The sequence below is a fragment of the Elephas maximus genome, chromosome 1 (genome assembly GCF_024166365.1).
Source record: "Elephas maximus indicus isolate mEleMax1 chromosome 1, mEleMax1 primary haplotype, whole genome shotgun sequence".
NCBI lineage: Eukaryota > Metazoa > Chordata > Mammalia > Proboscidea > Elephantidae > Elephas > Elephas maximus.
Genome location: NC_064819.1, coordinates 81,035,951 through 81,045,332, shown reverse-complemented (window position 1 = coordinate 81,045,332; position 9,382 = coordinate 81,035,951). Strand labels below are relative to the sequence as shown.

The window sequence follows — 9,382 nt, the reverse complement described above, 5'->3', positions numbered from 1 at the left end:
TGTCTCAGGAAACTTAGATCCAAATGGAAAGAAAAAAATAAATCCTAAGTGAAAAACAGGAAATATATGGTATCACAGACAATCACTGTACTAGCAAGATCTAGAGTCCAAAACCTTGGTTGGGAAATCAAACAGTGGCTTTTTCTTGTGAAGCTGCAGCTCTAGTTCTGAGAACCACACAGAAGCAAGAGGGAGGCATGTTAGGGGATTAGCAAGAACTGCAAGCATATTAATCTTTTGTAACAGCCCACTTGTGCTCCTGGATAGGCATTCAAACCTCAGCCATCACAGAGGCTAAAAGAATAAAAACTTCAACTTCTTGACAAAATTTGTAGTGTTAGCCAACCCACGTATGAGTTTTAGGAGGTAATCCTTTGTCATTGTGTCTTCTCTTGCTTTTAGTTTTCATTTTGATATTTTTCCCCCGTGAGAGGTTTATATCTTCCTGAATATTGGAATACATTACATATGTCAACTCTTTGGCTCCTCCCCGGCAGTAGTCATCTCCTCTATCCTAACCTCCCGTGATTAAGCAACTGGGGCTTAGTTGGTGCTGGGAAGTAGCTGACATGAGTGCTTAGAGGTGGGAAGTTGTGGATCCCAAACCTGGGGAACTGCCTGAGAACTTTGTCAATATATATATTCCTGACTCCACATCTGTAGATCCTGAATGGCCTGAGAATCACTAGACAGAGAAAGGGTGGGATCTATATCACTGAAAAGTCTCCACAGATGTTCCCATTTTTCAGCCATCTTTGAGAACTGCTAGCCTCAGAATTGGTGCAGAGGGAACTGGAGTAAACTGAGCTGTTGGGAAATTTTCTCTAGGAGGAAGCAGTGGAGACAGGATAAAGGGGGGCTGGGAAAGTGAAAATGAAGGTGACACATTCTGTGATGTAGAAAATGAAGGGGAAGATAGGAGGCAGGAGGTGGGTGTGGGTGTGGAAGAACAAGAAAAGAAGATGAAAGAAGGTTTGGAACTAGGTCCTTAGGATGTGTAGAATTTGGATGGTGAGGAGGTAGTTTGAGCCTGCCAGGGTTGCCTATATCTCCTTTGCTCTCTCTACAATGCGGGAGGTAAGATAGTACCCTTCCTCCTAAGGAAAGTGGATTAAGGGTGTTTGCTCCATAAGAAGATGCAGCTCTTTTTGCCCAAGACTTTTGTGACTTGAAGAGAGCTTACTTAGCAGCTGTTTCCATCTCCGGAAATGATTTTTTCAACTGTGGCTTCTGGAAGACTCAAGGTTTCCTGAGAAATACCTTTCTTCTGGATGACATCCAAATACTTCTTTACCACTAACAAAGAGTTGGGATCACAGCTGCCTGTGGCTGGGATCACAGATCTCCAAAACTGGTGATTGGACTGACTTTTGCTCAACAAGATTGTGTGGGTGGGTGTGGAAGTGTAGGAGGAATGGGAAAAAGAAAATTGGAAAGAAACTTTTCTCCTGAACTTGCTATCTGTCCATTGAGACAGGCACAGGTGAGGGGAAAAAAGAAGATTCAGGAGGAATTTGTCCAACAGTCATTTCTCCCTCCCTCTTTCCATCTGAGTTTTTCTTCCCTACTCCTTAATAAATATGAGAAATTGTAGTAAAGGAGAACAGGCCTTCTTTGATGTGGTGGAATACTGTTGCTTCACGGTCAGCAGATCCTGACTGAGCACCTTCTTTTACTCCAGTTTGTCCCTGACTTCGTTGTACTTAAGTAGTCAGTTGGGAGGCCCAAGTAGTGTCAAGGACCATGGTCCCAGTAATTATCAAATGATTTCTCCTTTCTGTGAGATGGAAAAACACAAGAAAAGGTATTCACAAAAAGAAAAATGGGGAAAGTGTCAAAAAAAATCACCGATATTCAGATGTGCGTCGGTGAGGAAAGAAAACATATATGGAGATGGCTGGGGACTGAACTCAGGTCCTCACGCATGCTAGGCACACATTTTACCACTGAGTTATACCCACTGCCAGCCAGACTTAATGAGACTACTCTTGATACTGACTTCCAGCACGATCTGCAGGCATTTTAAAACGTGAGTTTTCACAAGTCAAAATTCATTATGTTCAATTCTTATGTTCCTGGATTGGACCCTAACTCGTAGCTATGCCAGGAGAAGGGGTAGGGGTGGGGGGAAGGAAACTCCTTCCGGACCAAAAAACTTTCAGATCTTCCAGCAGTTATTGGCTTCTTCAAGGGGTCTTTCAGTCAAATGCCAGACTGTCAGTCAGCTCCAGTCCACCATGAGTGAGAGTCGCGGGATTGAACATTCTGAATAGTCTTCTGATTGTCTTCTTAAAAATTTCTTTTGTGCCTATGAAGCTTGCAGAAAGGCACAAAAGATAGTGCAGGGAAATACAAAGATGTGTTGGGTGAGTGCTCGGAAGGAATGAGGATCCAGGTGCAGAGATGAAAGTACCAACAAAAATTAAAAAAAAAAAAAAACCATTGCCATCGAGTCGATACCGACTAAAGTGACCCTATAGGACAGAGTAGAACTGCCCCACAGGGTTTCCAAGGAGCCCCTGGTGGATTCAAACTGCCTACCTTTTGGTTAGCAGAAGTAGCTCTTAACAAGTAGGCCACCAGGGTTTCCGAAATAAGGCTAAAGGTTAATTAACTCACAGCATTTAACTGAAACAGGAGCCCCGATGGGGCGGTGGTTAGGAGGTATAACTGCTAACCATGAAGGTCAGCAGTTCGAATGCACCAGCCGCTCAACATGGGGTAGGATCGGCTCCATGGCAACCTGTTTATTAGACAACAGCGAAGAGCGACTAGTGCAGCAATGCTTCTTGCAAAGGGCTGCGTCCCGCATCTGGGTCTGGAAACTTGGTTTTGCCTCCTCAAGGTTGTAGCTCTGATATTGAGAGAGAAGAAAGATGGATGGACACTCCTGTAATTAAAGCGTATCATTTAGACCTAATTATTTCCTTAATGAGGAAGCAGAAGAGAAGCGCATTATGGGATGGGCACGACATTCAAAACAAATTCGCTCCTTATAAACTTTCCCTACGACTGGGGAAGCTCGCAAATTCCTGATGTGCGACTGTTAATCCAGATATAGAGAAAATCCAAGTCTTCTTGGCTGGAAGGGAAGGGTGCCTGAAATCTATAGATTAAGTTACTGCGTTATCAGAAAGACACCTCTCTGGGAATTGGAATACGAAGAGGAGTAGGTGTGAGGAATGAAGTGAATTGGAAGAGAGTGGCGGAGTTTATGACGGGGGAAGGGAGGACTCTAAGCGGAGGGGATAAGCAGCAGCAGAGGGGTAGATGGCAGAGAGAAGGGGAATAAGGTTTGAAGATGAGTCTCTAAAAACGGATAGGATATGGCCCGTCACGGAGGCACAAAGTGATCAAGCTCCCATGCTTTCTGCAGGCCCTCGGGAAGAGAGAGGCTAAAATAAGTGCTTTCAAAGCGTATGTCTCACAAAAAGATACGACTAGTTTTGCCCAAAATTTCGCGACCTCCAGGTGAAATCGCTGAGCATTTTGGAATGCGCTCCTGTGCTTCCGTGTTTCTGGAATAGCAGTTGCTGAGATTGGAGTCTTTGGAAAAAGCCACAGGGAGGCCCCGTTGTGCGGATTCCACGTGGTAGCGCAGCAACGTGAAGCTTAAAAACAGAATCCCCGGAGGACTTTGGGCTAGAATATCTTGTATTTGCAGCAATTTTGGGGGGGCTTAATATTCAAAGGAAAGAATGAGACAGAAAGGTCAAGCAGTGACCAAGACTTTTTGGTTTAAATAGACTCTTACCGAACCCATCAAAGTCTTGGAGAGCTCAGTGCACTAGGCATCTTAGGATTCATGACCCTGTTCTGGTGCAGATGCTTTAAGTTTTCCCAAAATTCTTTCTCACTCATACACAAAAGGCTACTGAGCACAGCTTTCTCCTAGAGCAGCTATGGGAATATTTACAGTGCATTTTACTACTGACATGCTTGCTTTTCTCAATGGGAATCTGGAGAGCAAGACTTCAAATGTGCAAAGTCAGATTTGCAGTATCATTTGAGAGGTATTCATTCAATGTGCACAGCAACCTTACTCTTTGTCCTACTGTCAAATAGATGAGCAAAATAGTGACTGAAGGAATGAGGAGGATGGCACAGTGTTGAGAGGTAAAATTTGTTAATGGAATTTAAATGTGGAAATTTTTAGGAACATCCCCAAGTCTCTGGATTGTGGAGATGCTAAGTCCTTTCACTTTGGGAAAGGAGGAGTGGACATTTCTTGTTGTTGTTTTCTTTTTCTTTAGGGGCATTGGATAGGATTGGAAAGTGGAGAGAAGGAGTTTGATCTGGGATTTCATTTATTCAGCATACTCACGAATTTAAGGTGCATTTTTTTTTTTTTTATTCACATTAGTGTTTGGTAAGCACGGTGATTCTTGAGACTAGAATGTTACAAAGGTCTCTCATCTGGACATTTGTGTAAAGCACGTGGCTGTAGAGAAGTGAGTCTCTGCACAGAGGTAGGGTGAGTCCTGAAGACAGTGCATTATAGTTTGAAGATTTGGAGCTCCTTAAAGGTATTCATTGAAAACCAAGCGATAAGCTTTGCCTCTAGAGTGATCTTGGACTCTGAAGTTCATACTGATTATCATTATCTTCTTGGAATTTCTTAGTAGACCTAAGAAGGAGCAACCTCCAAGTGAGATGACTTGTATCTCTTCTTTGCCAATTTCTGTCCCAATAAGGATCTTCTCCATTTCACAGGAATCGCATGAAGTCCCCTTTTAACTTGGGAGGACTCCATTTTTCTAACAGAACTTGCCTCCCAGCTGACCCGGAAGGCAGCTCATCAGAGCATTTGAATGTGAGAGGAGTAAGAGAAGCAAAAGTCCCCTTTGAAGAGACCATTAGACAGATGTCAGCCACAAAGATATGCAATCATTTGTGTGTGGGTAGAAGGATAGGCCCTCCCCCCAAAAAAGCCAAACCAAACCCGTTGCCTTTGAGTCAATTCCAAATCATATCGACCCTATAGAGCAGGGGTTAATATGGCACTGAATATTGTGAAGCACAATTAGGATAGTTTTGGGGTGGCTGAACTCAGGGGTTGATATTGTGGCTAGAGCAACCTGGATTCCAAAAATACACTGGTAAGTTCCCAATATGGAGGGATGCAGAGGAATGCTTTGTTGTTAAACTAACAATAAAGAGGCTCAGCCCATTTTAGATTTCCAAAGCCTCTTTAATGTTAATTATTGATATGTGACAGAAGAAACTTCACCTATATCAATTCTTCCTTCCAGAAACACCTCAGGAATTAGTAGTCACTGGGAGCCAATTCAAGAATCTTCTACTTGTTGTGCAATAAGAAGTAAACAACTATGGAAGGACTTGAACCCTCAATCCTCTAGATCTGGAATCAGAAACGTGATCCATTAGACCATACAGCCAATACTGTGAGGATATGGTACAAGCAAATAAGTTAAAGTGTTGATAAGGGAACATTAGTTTTCTGTTTTCAATTTTTTAACTTTGCAGTTGAAAGCAATTTTTACAACATTCAAAAAAGGAATCAAATATCATCTGAAGCCTCTGAAAATAATTTAGAATTACTAAACCGAGATTGTGAGATAATCAGAAGTGACATATTTCCAGGGCTCTCTCATCTAAGTCACTTATAATGATGATGCATTTTGGTGGAGAATTATAAGCCAAGAACTGCACTCTGCCACAAGCTGGTATGTTCAGATTTTTTTTCTCAAATATAATATGCTGTTGCTCCAGGGAGAAAAGTCTGGAAGCTCAAACAAGAGCTCCCTTTGTCAGAAATGTCTGCTTTTAATGCCAGAAAAATGTTTTATTATAATCCATTTAAAACAAAGATTTTTAAAACATAGCTTTTAAAATACTTTATCCTTTACCCACAAGTAAAAGAATCACCTGATGCAGAGGTGGGATGAGGTAGTGTGTCCCAAATCTCCCTGGGAGAGTGGTCGCTATGTGTGAGGTACAGGTTGGTGTCTTCCAGTCTACATTAAATGCAGAGAAAGTAGACAATGCTAACTAACCCCAAGGTATTTTGCTTAAACGTCTTTCCCTAGTTTCCCTGTGGATTGATCCACAAAACAATTCAAGATGATTTTGTGTGACCCATCCCCAACTCTGCCTTGTATATTGGTAGGTTAGGAGAGAGGAGAAATCCACAAATTCCTGAAGTTAAGTAATCACAACTTCTCTCAGTTTTCACATAGTCTGGATTTCGTGGAAGTGCCGAGTCATGTGGAAGAAGTAAACGATAAGTCTTTTTCCATTCCCTATCCTGACTTTCCTCCCCAGACAGGTTAAATTTCCTTCACTCCAAAACTTCCCCATTTGTTCCCAGATCCCTTGTACAGTATTTTCTCCAGGTTTGGGTCAAAACTCAAAACTATCTTAGGTCATATCCTGGATGCTATGTACTAAAGTACACTAAGTTGTCAAGAAAATTATCATTTTCCCTTGGATCTGAATAGCAAATAGTATTCATGACATGAAGACCTGAAGGAGGAAGAGAAAAAGGAGACCAAAGAGAAGGAGGAGGAGAAATAAAATGAAAAGAAGTGACTCACAGATGGTAACGAAGGGCATCAAGAAGAAAAGCAAGCAAAGAGGTGCAGAAGACTAAACCCATGCACCTTTGCTTCCCCCACCATTATGGAACATTCTCTTTGGTCTTCAGTTTTTCTCTCCTTTATCTCTTTTCTTCTCTGCCTCCCAATGATGCAAGAAAATGTACAAGACAATGCAAAGGAATACAAAAAAGAGTAGCATGAGTGTTGCTTGAAGAAAAATAGATGTGGGTGGGCATGAAACCCTCTGGGTGTAGTAGCAATGTGTTCTGAAAGCCGGTAGTGGTTTGTCTAGGTGACCAAGTCTGTTTGTGAAAGTCTAAAGAGACAGAAGACAAGACAGAAGGAAGGGAAATTGTCCTAGCGCTTATGGCATCTTTTTGGAACAGGAACTTCTTGACAGGCAGAAGAATTACAAAGAAGCTATCTGGGAACCAGGACGTGAAACATAAAACCAACTGACCTACATAAAACCTCCATTAGGTACTCAAGAAAAGTTGGATGTAGAGGCCTGGGTAGCTCAGTTGGTAGAGCATCAGACTTTTAATCTGAGGGTCCAGGGTTCAAGTTCCTATTCAGGCGTTATTCTCTTTTTACCCTAGTTATTTCCCTTAGAAGCCTATTGACATTCCGCTGCCCCTTAGAGGAACACTTCCAGACATTTACTATAGGCTTCTTGACTCATCTTTTCCTGCTCTTTGCTCAACAAGAGTCAGAATAGAGCAGGGAGAACAGAGAAAGGACAAAGGGTTAAATGCTTAATTAATAGCCAAAAGGTTGGGGGTCTGAACGCACCCAGAGGTTCCTCAGAAGACAGGCCTGGTAAACTGCTTCTGAAAGGTGAAAACCTAGAAAACACTATGGAGCAGTTCTACACTGCCCAGAAGGGGTCAGAAAAAGTTGAGGCAGCCCAGTTCTTCCAAATGAGATGAAGGTTTCTAAAAACAAACTTCAGAGCCAGGGCCAAGATGGTGGAATAGTCAGATGCTTCTGGTGGTCCCTCTTATAACAAAGACCTAAATAAACAAGTCAATCGATGATATATGACAATCTATGAGCCCTGAACATGAAAGGGAAAGTTGAGGAAGTGGACCAAGTGGCAGGGAAAGGGAGAGATTGTTCAGAAGCAGTGAGGAGTTGCCAGACCTGACCTGGTGGGAACCAGCACCCCTCAGGCCAGATCTGCTGGCACAAGCTTGGTGAGGCAAGCAGAGGTGTTCAGGACATGTTTTCCACATTGGAAGAGACTGATTGATGGAGAGTTCACTCATGCTTACAGAATCAGTGAAAAGTGATGCTCTTAGCAAAAGATAAGGATTGCATCTAATCTAACCCATGGACCAAAAAAATACCCTTTTGGAAAAAACTCTCTCCCATTTAACTGATCCCTCCCCACCCTGCACTGGGTTCTGAGCCTGATTCAGTGATAGCTGCTTTCCCTGGGCTGGAAGTAGGACCTGCCTGGAGCCCTGAGCCATCCTCCCAGCCTGGGAGAAGGAACAAATTAACAAACAAGGGGGAAAAATAATCTGCCAGCTCCTGTAAACTGGGAACTCAGGGCAGAAACAGTTCCTCTGCCTAAGCACAGGCATAAGTGGTCCATGGACTTTCAACCCTGCATGGACCTGTGTGGGACCATTTCAACAGTGTAGGTCCTCATTAGCACAATGCAACAGGGTATATACCTGAAGACTAATGTCAACTGTTTCAGCTATATGGTGAAGAGTCAGGTTTGTGACTTCTGACATTGCTCTGCCTATTAAGCACAGTCCTCACCTATCCACATCAGGGGCCTGAGGACTGGTGGCTTCACCTATTCGACCTAGCCACCCTTGACAGGGATCCAAGGCTAAGTGGTGCCTCCCAGTCTTACACCCAACAGCATTGGGTGCCCGTAGTCTGGCTGCAAAACACACCCACCTAGGCACTCTGGGAACCAGGGACACATTTTCCTCACAGGCACTCAGGGGTTGTTATCAGTCCCCTGCCTTGCTCAGGGCATCGCCCCCTACTGCAGACAGATACTTGTGCCTACACCAATCATACCTGCTCATCTAAGACTGTAGGTGAGAGCGTGCTCCACATACTTGGTGACCGACTACCTGGACACCTGCGCTGAATCCATACAAGTGAACTGACTCCTGGACTCATATACCTAGTAACAGCTCCAACCAACTGGTGATAGGACATTAGAGCTTCAAAGGCATCAATAATCAAACCAGTTCACCTGAGGAACTTATTTGGGCACATATCAAAATGAAATAAACCAAGAAGCTAGGACACAGTAAGTAAACATAAAATAAATAAATACAATAACTTTATTGATGGCTCAGAGACAACAGTGAATATCAAATCACATAAAAAGGCAGACCATGACAGCTTCAGCAAAGTTTCCAAAATAAGGAATCAAGAAATCTTCCAGAGGAAGGGAAATTCCTGGAATTATCAAAGGCAGAATACAAAAGATTAATATAGAGAACTTCTCAAGAGATCAGGAAGGAGATCAGGCAAAATGCAGAACAAGACAAGGAAGGCACAGACAGAGCATTAGAGGAACTTAAGAAGATTAGAGAAGTGCATAATGACAAATTTAATAGGCTGCAAGAGTTCATAGAGAGACAGCAAACAGAAATTCAGAGGATTAACAATGAAATTTCAGAATTAGACAATTCAGTAGAAAGTCAAAGGAGCAGAACTGAGGAAATGGACATTAGAATTAGTGATATTGGAAGATAAAGCACTTGACACTGACATATTTGAGGTAAAATCAGATAAAAGAATTATAAGAATAAATGCTAAGAATTATGTGGGACTCCATCAAGAGA

At 42.7% G+C, this 9,382-nt stretch overlaps 1 non-coding gene across 1 annotated transcript; it reads left to right on the top strand.

The window, feature by feature from the left end:
- Positions 1–7,066: 7,066 nt before the first annotated feature.
- TRNAK-UUU (transfer RNA lysine (anticodon UUU)) lies at positions 7,067–7,139 on the top strand. The gene has a single exon. It is a non-coding gene; the product is annotated as a tRNA-Lys (tRNA).
- The last annotated feature ends 2,243 nt before the right edge of the window (positions 7,140–9,382 follow it).